This window comes from Phyllostomus discolor, unplaced genomic scaffold, assembly GCF_004126475.2.
Source record: "Phyllostomus discolor isolate MPI-MPIP mPhyDis1 unplaced genomic scaffold, mPhyDis1.pri.v3 mPhyDis1_scaffold_20, whole genome shotgun sequence".
Taxonomy (NCBI): Eukaryota; Metazoa; Chordata; class Mammalia; order Chiroptera; family Phyllostomidae; genus Phyllostomus; species Phyllostomus discolor.
Genome location: NW_023397506.1, coordinates 29,750 through 37,966, shown reverse-complemented (window position 1 = coordinate 37,966; position 8,217 = coordinate 29,750).

The window sequence follows — 8,217 nt, the reverse complement described above, 5'->3', positions numbered from 1 at the left end:
TCATATTTTACATTTGTTTTCATCACCTGTTGCCTCTGTTGCTCCGGATAAAAGAAAAAAAAAAAAAAAACAACAACCCACTGTCAAGAGATTTGAAGAACAATTCTAATCTCAGGAGAAATTCTACTTAAAGTATTTGCTTAATGAGATCTTCCCTACCCAAATCCTTATTATTTTGTTTTGAGAGAGAACATTTCTAGTAGATCCCTGGAAGTTAGGCTGTGGGGAATATCATCATTTATTGTTTGCTTCACTTCACTGGAGTGTAGGCTTCCCGAGAGGAGGTCGGTTTGCTCACTGTGGACTCCCCTGCACTAGTACCTTGCCTGGCACAGAGGGAGGGTCTGGAGAACAACTTGGGTAAATGAATAAGAGAAATTACCAGACATATTAAGCACTGTGGGCAGAAAATAAAAAGCTGTGCTTTCAAATATGCACTTCCAATTTAAAATTACCAGGAATCGATTTGATATCAAACTGATTCTCATATCTGTGTGCACATACAGTGTCAGTAGCTTTGGGTATTCATTTGTTTATCTTAATAAAAGTTAATGTTAGTCTGTCCTGTCCAGGAAGTGTGGCTCAATTTGTTGGGGGTCCTGTGGTCGACTGAAAGTTTGCAGGTTTGGTTCTCGGTCAGGGCACATAGCCAGGTTTCAGGTTCCATCCCCAGTCAGGGTGTGTATGAGAAGATGGTCAGTAGATGTTTCTCTCTCACATTGATGTTTCTCTTGCTCCCTCTCTGTTTGAAAGCAATGAAAAGTGTCCTGAGGTGAGGAAAAAAAAGCTAATGTTAATCTGAGTAGTACTGGGAAACTGGTTAGAAGTGAAGAAATTAAGCCTATAGTGTGATATAAGCTTCAGAGCCTCCACAGTAAGATGATGGAACTGGACGAAGACTGCATGAATCCTTTTATTTGAAAATTACTAAGGAGGATGATCATCATTTGGGGGTTGTGTGTTTAACATTGCAAAGCTACATCTGGCCATGAGATGGCAGTATTATCTGTGTTACAACCAAGTACTATACTGTGTGTGCTATATGGAGCAAATAGAAATAAATAGTCAATGCAGAGGGCCCATGAGGGATATAAATTCCTGTAGCAAAAATACTGTAGGTGAGGGGTACATTAGCTTGGGAAAACTAAGTATGAAAGAGAGAATTTCCTTTTGTGATTATTGGGAATAGTTTGAAGTGTGGCTTCCTTCCTTCCTTGTTTCCTTCCCTTCTTATTTGTAGTTTTTGTCTCTTTTTCCTTTCTTCCCATTTCCTTTTTTCCAGTTCTCACTTTGTTATATAAAAAGTGACAAGTCAAATGACACATAGATGTAAAAAAAGGTTAACATTTTCACCATTTTTTTTAAATCTCAACCTTCTGAAGTAACTAAAGTTAATAGTTTCCTTTCCTGTTTCACATTTCTTCCTCTATATTAATATATTGTATTTATTTAGATCTTTAAAAAATATCTTGCCCTGGCTAGTGTGGCTTAGTGGATTGAGTGCAAGCCTGTGAACATAAGGATCACAGGTTTGATTCCCAGTCAGGGCACATGCCTGGGTTGTGGGCTAGGTCCCCAGTAAGCGGCACATGAGAGGCAACCACACATTGATGTTTTTCTCCCTGTCTTTTGTCCTCCCTCCCTTCTGTCTAAAAATAAACAAATAAAATCTTTAAAAAATTATAAAAATATCTCGTTGACTGTTGGAATATACATTTAAGTGGTAGAAAACATCTTCCATCTCTTCAGTAATGTCACAAAAATCACCACCATCATCACTAGCACACACACACACATACACACAACATGTGCATAAAAAGAGAAACTCATTATAGAGAAATTGACCACTTCTGCCTTTGCTTTATGTCATTTTCCCATTTCTCATTTCTGTTCTTTGCACATAATTCTGTTTTCAATGTTCACAGAGTCACTTGGACTAAAACCCATGGATTCACCTGCAGAAAATATTCATGTAAATACACTTGAATAAGGGAACCCAGAGCAGATTAGGGGGAAGCTCAAAGTCACCCATTCAGGAAAGGAGCTCCTCCCCTAGTGTATGTTCTGGGGGTTGCATCCAGATTGAACTGTGTCCCTCACCCACAGGAAGGAGGCAGTGACCTGCTGGCTCCAGTGGTTCAGGAGCAGGATGCAGTGCCTGGCTCATGGTGTCCTGCTTCTGATGTGGGGAGTTTTCCTTCTTTGTGTTTTTGTGACAATGGGAGGTAAGTCTCAAGTTAAATAGCAAACATAGCTGGGAATGTTCAAAAGCACTTTCTTACAGCTAAATTAAATGGTTGCAACTTCTCACACTTTTAATAAAAGAATCTTTCCCCATATGCATTTTCCTTGTGTGGTGCTGTCTTTGTCCTCATCCCTGTCCTTGTCCTTTTCCTTCTCTTTTTTAGCACAGTTTATTTCTATCTAAGGAACTTTTCTACCAAAGGCAAGTTTTTGTGACTGCATGGAAACTAACCTTTTAAATACTGATGTAGCTTCCAGGAGTGCTGCCTTGGTAACAGTCATGTGTCTTCTCACAGGCACAGAGGGACAAAGCATTCAGCAGCCTGCTGAGGTGACAGCTATGGAACTGCAGCTACCAGACGTCTGCATTCAACGGGCTGTTCTGGTACCAACAGCGTGATGGTGGAACACCCATATTTCTCTCTTACCATGTTCTGGATGGTTTGGAGAGAAGAGGTCATTTTTCCTTATTCCTTAGTCACTCTGATACATACAGTTACCTTCTTCTGAAGGAGCTGCAGGTGAAAGACTCTGCCTCTTACCTCTGTGCTGTGCGTGACAGAGTGACCGTGAGGTCCCTTCAGCTGCACCAAAATTCAAAGGCAGACAGGCAGTGAGAAGTTGTATTTCCTGAGTGTATGCCTGCTCTGGGTTAAGACAGGAGATTTTAGAACCAGATTGCCTGAATTTCCAGTCCATTTTAAGAGTACCCTTTCTTGCATTGTAATTCTCTTATATTGTCTTCAAATTTTCAATGAAGTTTGTTAAACATTACATATTTACTGTCAAGTAGGTTTAGAGAATGAGTAATTATTATTGTGGGTTTGTTACAAACCAAGGCAAAGCTGACCAAAGCATAGTAGGTCAAATTGTAGGTTATTTGAGAACCAAAATTAAGGGCTCCTCAGGTTAAAATAAGATATAATTAGTCACATGTTACATAATTTGCTTGGTATTGAAGATTTGACAAAATTATCTTTGGGTGAACTTTTCAAAAAATCCTCATTAGATGATTTTTTTTTGTTGATTGTAAAAAGAGAGGAACATTAATGGAAGAGAAAAACATCCACCTGTTTACTCCCATATGTGCCACTATGAAGGATCGAACCTGCAAATTTTTGTTGTACCAGATGATGCTCCAACCAGCTGAGGCACCTCGCCAGGACCCTTTGGGTAAACTTTTGAGATAGAATTTGAACGGACATAATTCTGTTAGGAAGCAATCTATCATGAATCAAAGTCATTAAAATATTTATATTCTGTTTACTGGATAATCCTATTTTTGAACTCCACTTAAAGAGAGGCAGGTTAGAAAAGAGGGTTAGGGTTAGAGACTTTGGACTTTGAAATGCTCATACAGTATCATTATACATTAGAGTAAAATATAGCCAACAGTCTTAAGTAAGTTATGATCAATGGAACATTTTAAAGGTATATTAGTTTACTGCTGCATAACAAATGATCACAGCACCCATATATTTACTTAAATCTGTAGGTTAGAAGTCCAGGCAGTTTCAAGTGTTTCCATGCTTAGGATATCACAAGTCAAGGTGTTGGCTGGCTGAGTTCTGATCTGGAACTAAGGGCCTTTGTCCATGTTCATTTCTATTATTGTCAGAATTCAGCTTCTTGTGCTTGTAGGACTGAGGTCCTCATTTTCTTGCTGTTTGTGGGCTTGGGGCGTCTTTAGCTTCCTAAGGTCACCTGCATTCTTTTTCATGCAACCCCCTAAATTTTTAAACCAGCAACAGCACTTCAAGTCTTTCTCATGTTTGGAATCTTTTGGAATCATGTTTGGAATCATTATCTGCCTACTTCTTCTGCCACAGACAGAGAAAACTCACATAGATTTAAAATGTCATGTGTGGACTTCTGGTCAAGGTGGAGGTGTAGGTAAACATGGCTCACCTCCTCACACAACCACATCAAAATTACAACTAAAGTATAGAGCAACCATCACTCAGAACCATCAGAAATCAAGTTGCATGGAAGTCTGACAACTACGGAATTATAGGAACCACATCCATCCAGACTGGAAGGAAGGTGGAGACATGGAATGGGCTAGTGCTACACTCATGTGTGGTGGATAAAAATTTGGGAGGGGTATCTTGGGAGGGAGGGGTTGCAGCCTCACACCAGGCCCCCAGCCCAGTTCCAGTGCCAGAAAGATGAGTCCCCATAATTTCTGGCTGCAAAAACCAGCTGGGATTAAGTTGGTAGAAGAAACTTGTAGAGCCTCAAGCAGTGTCTTAAAGAACCCACACATGGACTTATTCAGACTTACTCCCTCTGAGCTCCAGCACTGGGGTAGCAGCTTGAAAGGCACCAGTGGCATAAAGGGAAGAAGTGAAGTATATGGCATCAAGGCAAGAGCTGGCAAACAGCTTTCTCCCAGACAGAATGGAGAGGAGAGGCCACTGTTCCTTTTCTGATCCTTCCCCCAGAAAGCCACAGAGCAGGCAGTCAGGTGCCATATCTGAGACTTCTTCAACCTGGCTAACACTGTTTGCTCCACACTAGTGATTTCCTGAGGCTCACCCCACCCAACTTACAAGCCCACTTAAGTAAGCTATTAACAGTGGCTAGCACTGTTGGACCTGGCCTTTTGGATAGTTTTCCCACTCCTCATTTTTTTTGTGTGTACTCTGTTTGTTCTGTGGCTCTAATAATTGCATGGAGGACCCCTGTTTTGTTGGTAGCATTTATAATGGGTACGGCCTACTGTGTGTTTATTGCCTTGTATTGGTGGAACCCCACTAGGGCCTATAACATTTGCTGTCCCCATACCCTTTTCTCCTCAATGTCAAACTCCCCATACAGTCTCTCCATCTCTTACATCACAAAGGTGGATACAGGTTATATTATCTTTGAGTACTTCATTTCTTTATTACTTAATAATATTCCATTTTGTGAGTGTGGTATATTTTGTTTATTCATTTGACAATTGATAGATCTTTTAGTTATTTCTACTTCTTGGTTTATGAATAATGCTGAAATAAATATTTGTGTACATGTTTTTTTTTAAAGATTGCATTTATTTATTTTGAGAGAGAAGATAAGGTAAGGAGAAAGAGAGGGAAAGAAATATCAATGTGTAGTTGCCTGTCGCATGCCCCCCCACTGGGGACCTTTCCCACAACCAAGGCATGTGCTCTGGCTGGGAATTGAACCTACCACACTTTGGTTCACAGGCCAACACTCAGTCCACTGAGCCACACCAGCCAGGGTGTGTACAAGTGTTTGTGTGGACATGTTTTCAGTTTTCTTGAGTATTTGAGTGAATTTTCTGGGTTATGGTAACTCTGTGTTTAACATTTTGAGGAACTGCCAAATTGCAGCATTTTACATTCCTATCAATAATATATGAAGGTTCTAATTTCTTCACATCCTTTTTGACACTTGCCAGTGTCTTTTTTTTTTCAGTTATTACAAAGAATGTGAAGTGGTGCCTTATTGTGATTTTTATTTTTACTTCCTTGAAGGCCAATTGTGTGAAAATACATTCATGCATTTATTGCCCATTTTTAAGTTGGATTATTTGTCTTTTTATTGTTGAATTGTAAGTGTTCTTCATATATCCTGAATACAAGTTAGACCATTTATATTTAACATAATTACTGATGGGGTTTGGTTTACATCCACCATTTTGCTGCTTGCTTCTTATCCTCATTTTTTGTATGTTTTTTGTTCCTTTTGAATTTGGATTAAGTTTTAAAAATATTTTATCTCTACTATTACCTTATTAGCTATGCCACTTTATTTTAGTTGTTTCTCTAGCATTTAGAATATGAGTTCTGTCTGGAAAAAGTCCAGCCATTATTAATACAACGAGAACTGTTTGCATGACAAATTCATTACCTGGCAGGCAAGAGAGTGGACTGGAATGTGTGTGGGTGAACAATGACAACTAACTGTACTAGTCAGTGGGGTTGGTAGACGTTGCTGAGTGAGCCTGTGTACTGTGTGGCCCTGCATTCAAAATGATTGAGTGAGTAGAGCAATGAATCTACATCAAATTTTGCATTAAGGTTGAACATTCCTCTGCAGAAAATATTCTGATGATTCAGAAGGCTGCAGCTACGGGCTACTTCATTAAGTTGCCAGCAAGTGAGACAATGTGCCTGTTCATGCATCAAGTCTCATGCAGAGTTTGTTAATAAAACATCAAATCACTCAAGTGACTCAGCCCCCCTACAGCCCAGATTTGGTAACCTGCGACTTCAAGCTTTTCCCAAAACTAGAATCACCTTTGAAAGGGAAGAGATTTCAGCATAAGTGAGATTTAGGAAACTGCGATGGGGCAGCTGATGGTGATTGGGAGAACTGTGTGAGATTCCAAGGGGCCTACTTTGAAGGGACTGAAGTGTCATTGTTCTATTTACAATGTCTTGTTTATCTTGCATCTTCCTTAATAAATGTCTCTATGTTTTCATATTACATGGCTGGATACCTTCTGGACAGACACATATATGTCTTTAATGTAGTATACCATCAAATAATATTATACCACTGCCTGTATAATATAAGAATCTTTCAAACTATGATTTTTATCAGCCCTTTTCTCATTATTTTTATGTATTTTCCTCCTGTATGTCATAAATTTCACTATGTATTATTATTATTTTTTTGCTTTAAGTGGTCAAAACACATTCAAGGAGCTTTAAAAGCTTGTCCTGGCTGGTGTGGTTAGTGGATAGAGTGCCAGCCTGCAAAACAAAGGCTTGTGAGCGAAAGAGTTGCCAATTTGATTCCCAGTCAGAACAGATGCCTGGGTTGTGGGCTGGGCTCTCAGTAAGGCGTGCATAAGAGACAACCACACAGTGATGTTTTCCTCTCTTCCTCCCTTCCCCTTTGTGTAAAATTAAATAGGTAAAATCTTAAAAAAATAAATTCCACAACTTATTATTAATTATTATTATTATTATTTGCTTCAAGTGGTCAAAATTCTTTAAGGAGATTTAAACACTTGACCTGGCTGGTGTGGCTCAGTGGACTGAGCACCAGCCTGAAAATGGACAGGTTGCTGGTTCGATTCCCAGTCAGGGCACATGACTGGGTTGTGGGCTAGGTTCCCAGTTAGGGGTGAATGAGAGGCAACCAATTGATATATCTCTCACACATTGATGTTTCTCTCTTTCTCTTTCTTCCTTCCTCTCCCTCTCAAAATAAATAAATGAAATAAAAAAAACTGACTGGTTACAAAACTCCTTATGTTTTTCTTAGTGAAAGAGGTTACCTCATTCAAACAATCTGTAAAGTGTGGAATGAATATATATATATATATATATATTATTGATTATGCTATTAGAGTTGTTCCATTTTTCCCCTTCACTCTCCTCCACCCTCCCTTCCCCCTCCCACCCACATTCCCCTCCTTTAGTTCATGTCTATGTGTCAGAAGTTCTTTAGCTTCTACATTTCCCAAACTATTCTTGCCCTCCCCCTGTCTATTTTCTACCTATTGTCTATGCTACTTATTCTCTATACCTTTTCCTCCTCTCTCCTCCTCCCACTTCCCTGTTGCTAACCCTGCATGTGATCTCCATTTTTGTGGTTCTTTTCCTGTTCTATTTGTTTGCTTAGTTTGCTTTTGTTTTAGGTGTGGTTGTTACTGTGAGTTTGATGTCTTTTTTTACTGTTCATATTTTTTACTTCTTTTTCTTAGATATTAACATTTCTTAACATTTCATAGAATAAGGGCTTGGTGATGATGAACTCCTTTAACTTGGCTTTATCTGGAAAGCACTTTATCTGCCCTTCCATTCTAAATGAAAGCTTTGCTGGATAGAGCAATCTTGGATGTAGGTCCTTTCCTTTCATGACTTGGAATACTCCTTTCCAGCCCTTTCTTGCCTGTAAGGTCTCTTTTGAGAAATCAGCTGACAGTCTGATAGGAACTCCTTTGTAGGTAACAGTCCCCTTATCTCTTGTTGCTTCTAGAATTCTCTCCTTCATTTTTACCTTGGGTAATGT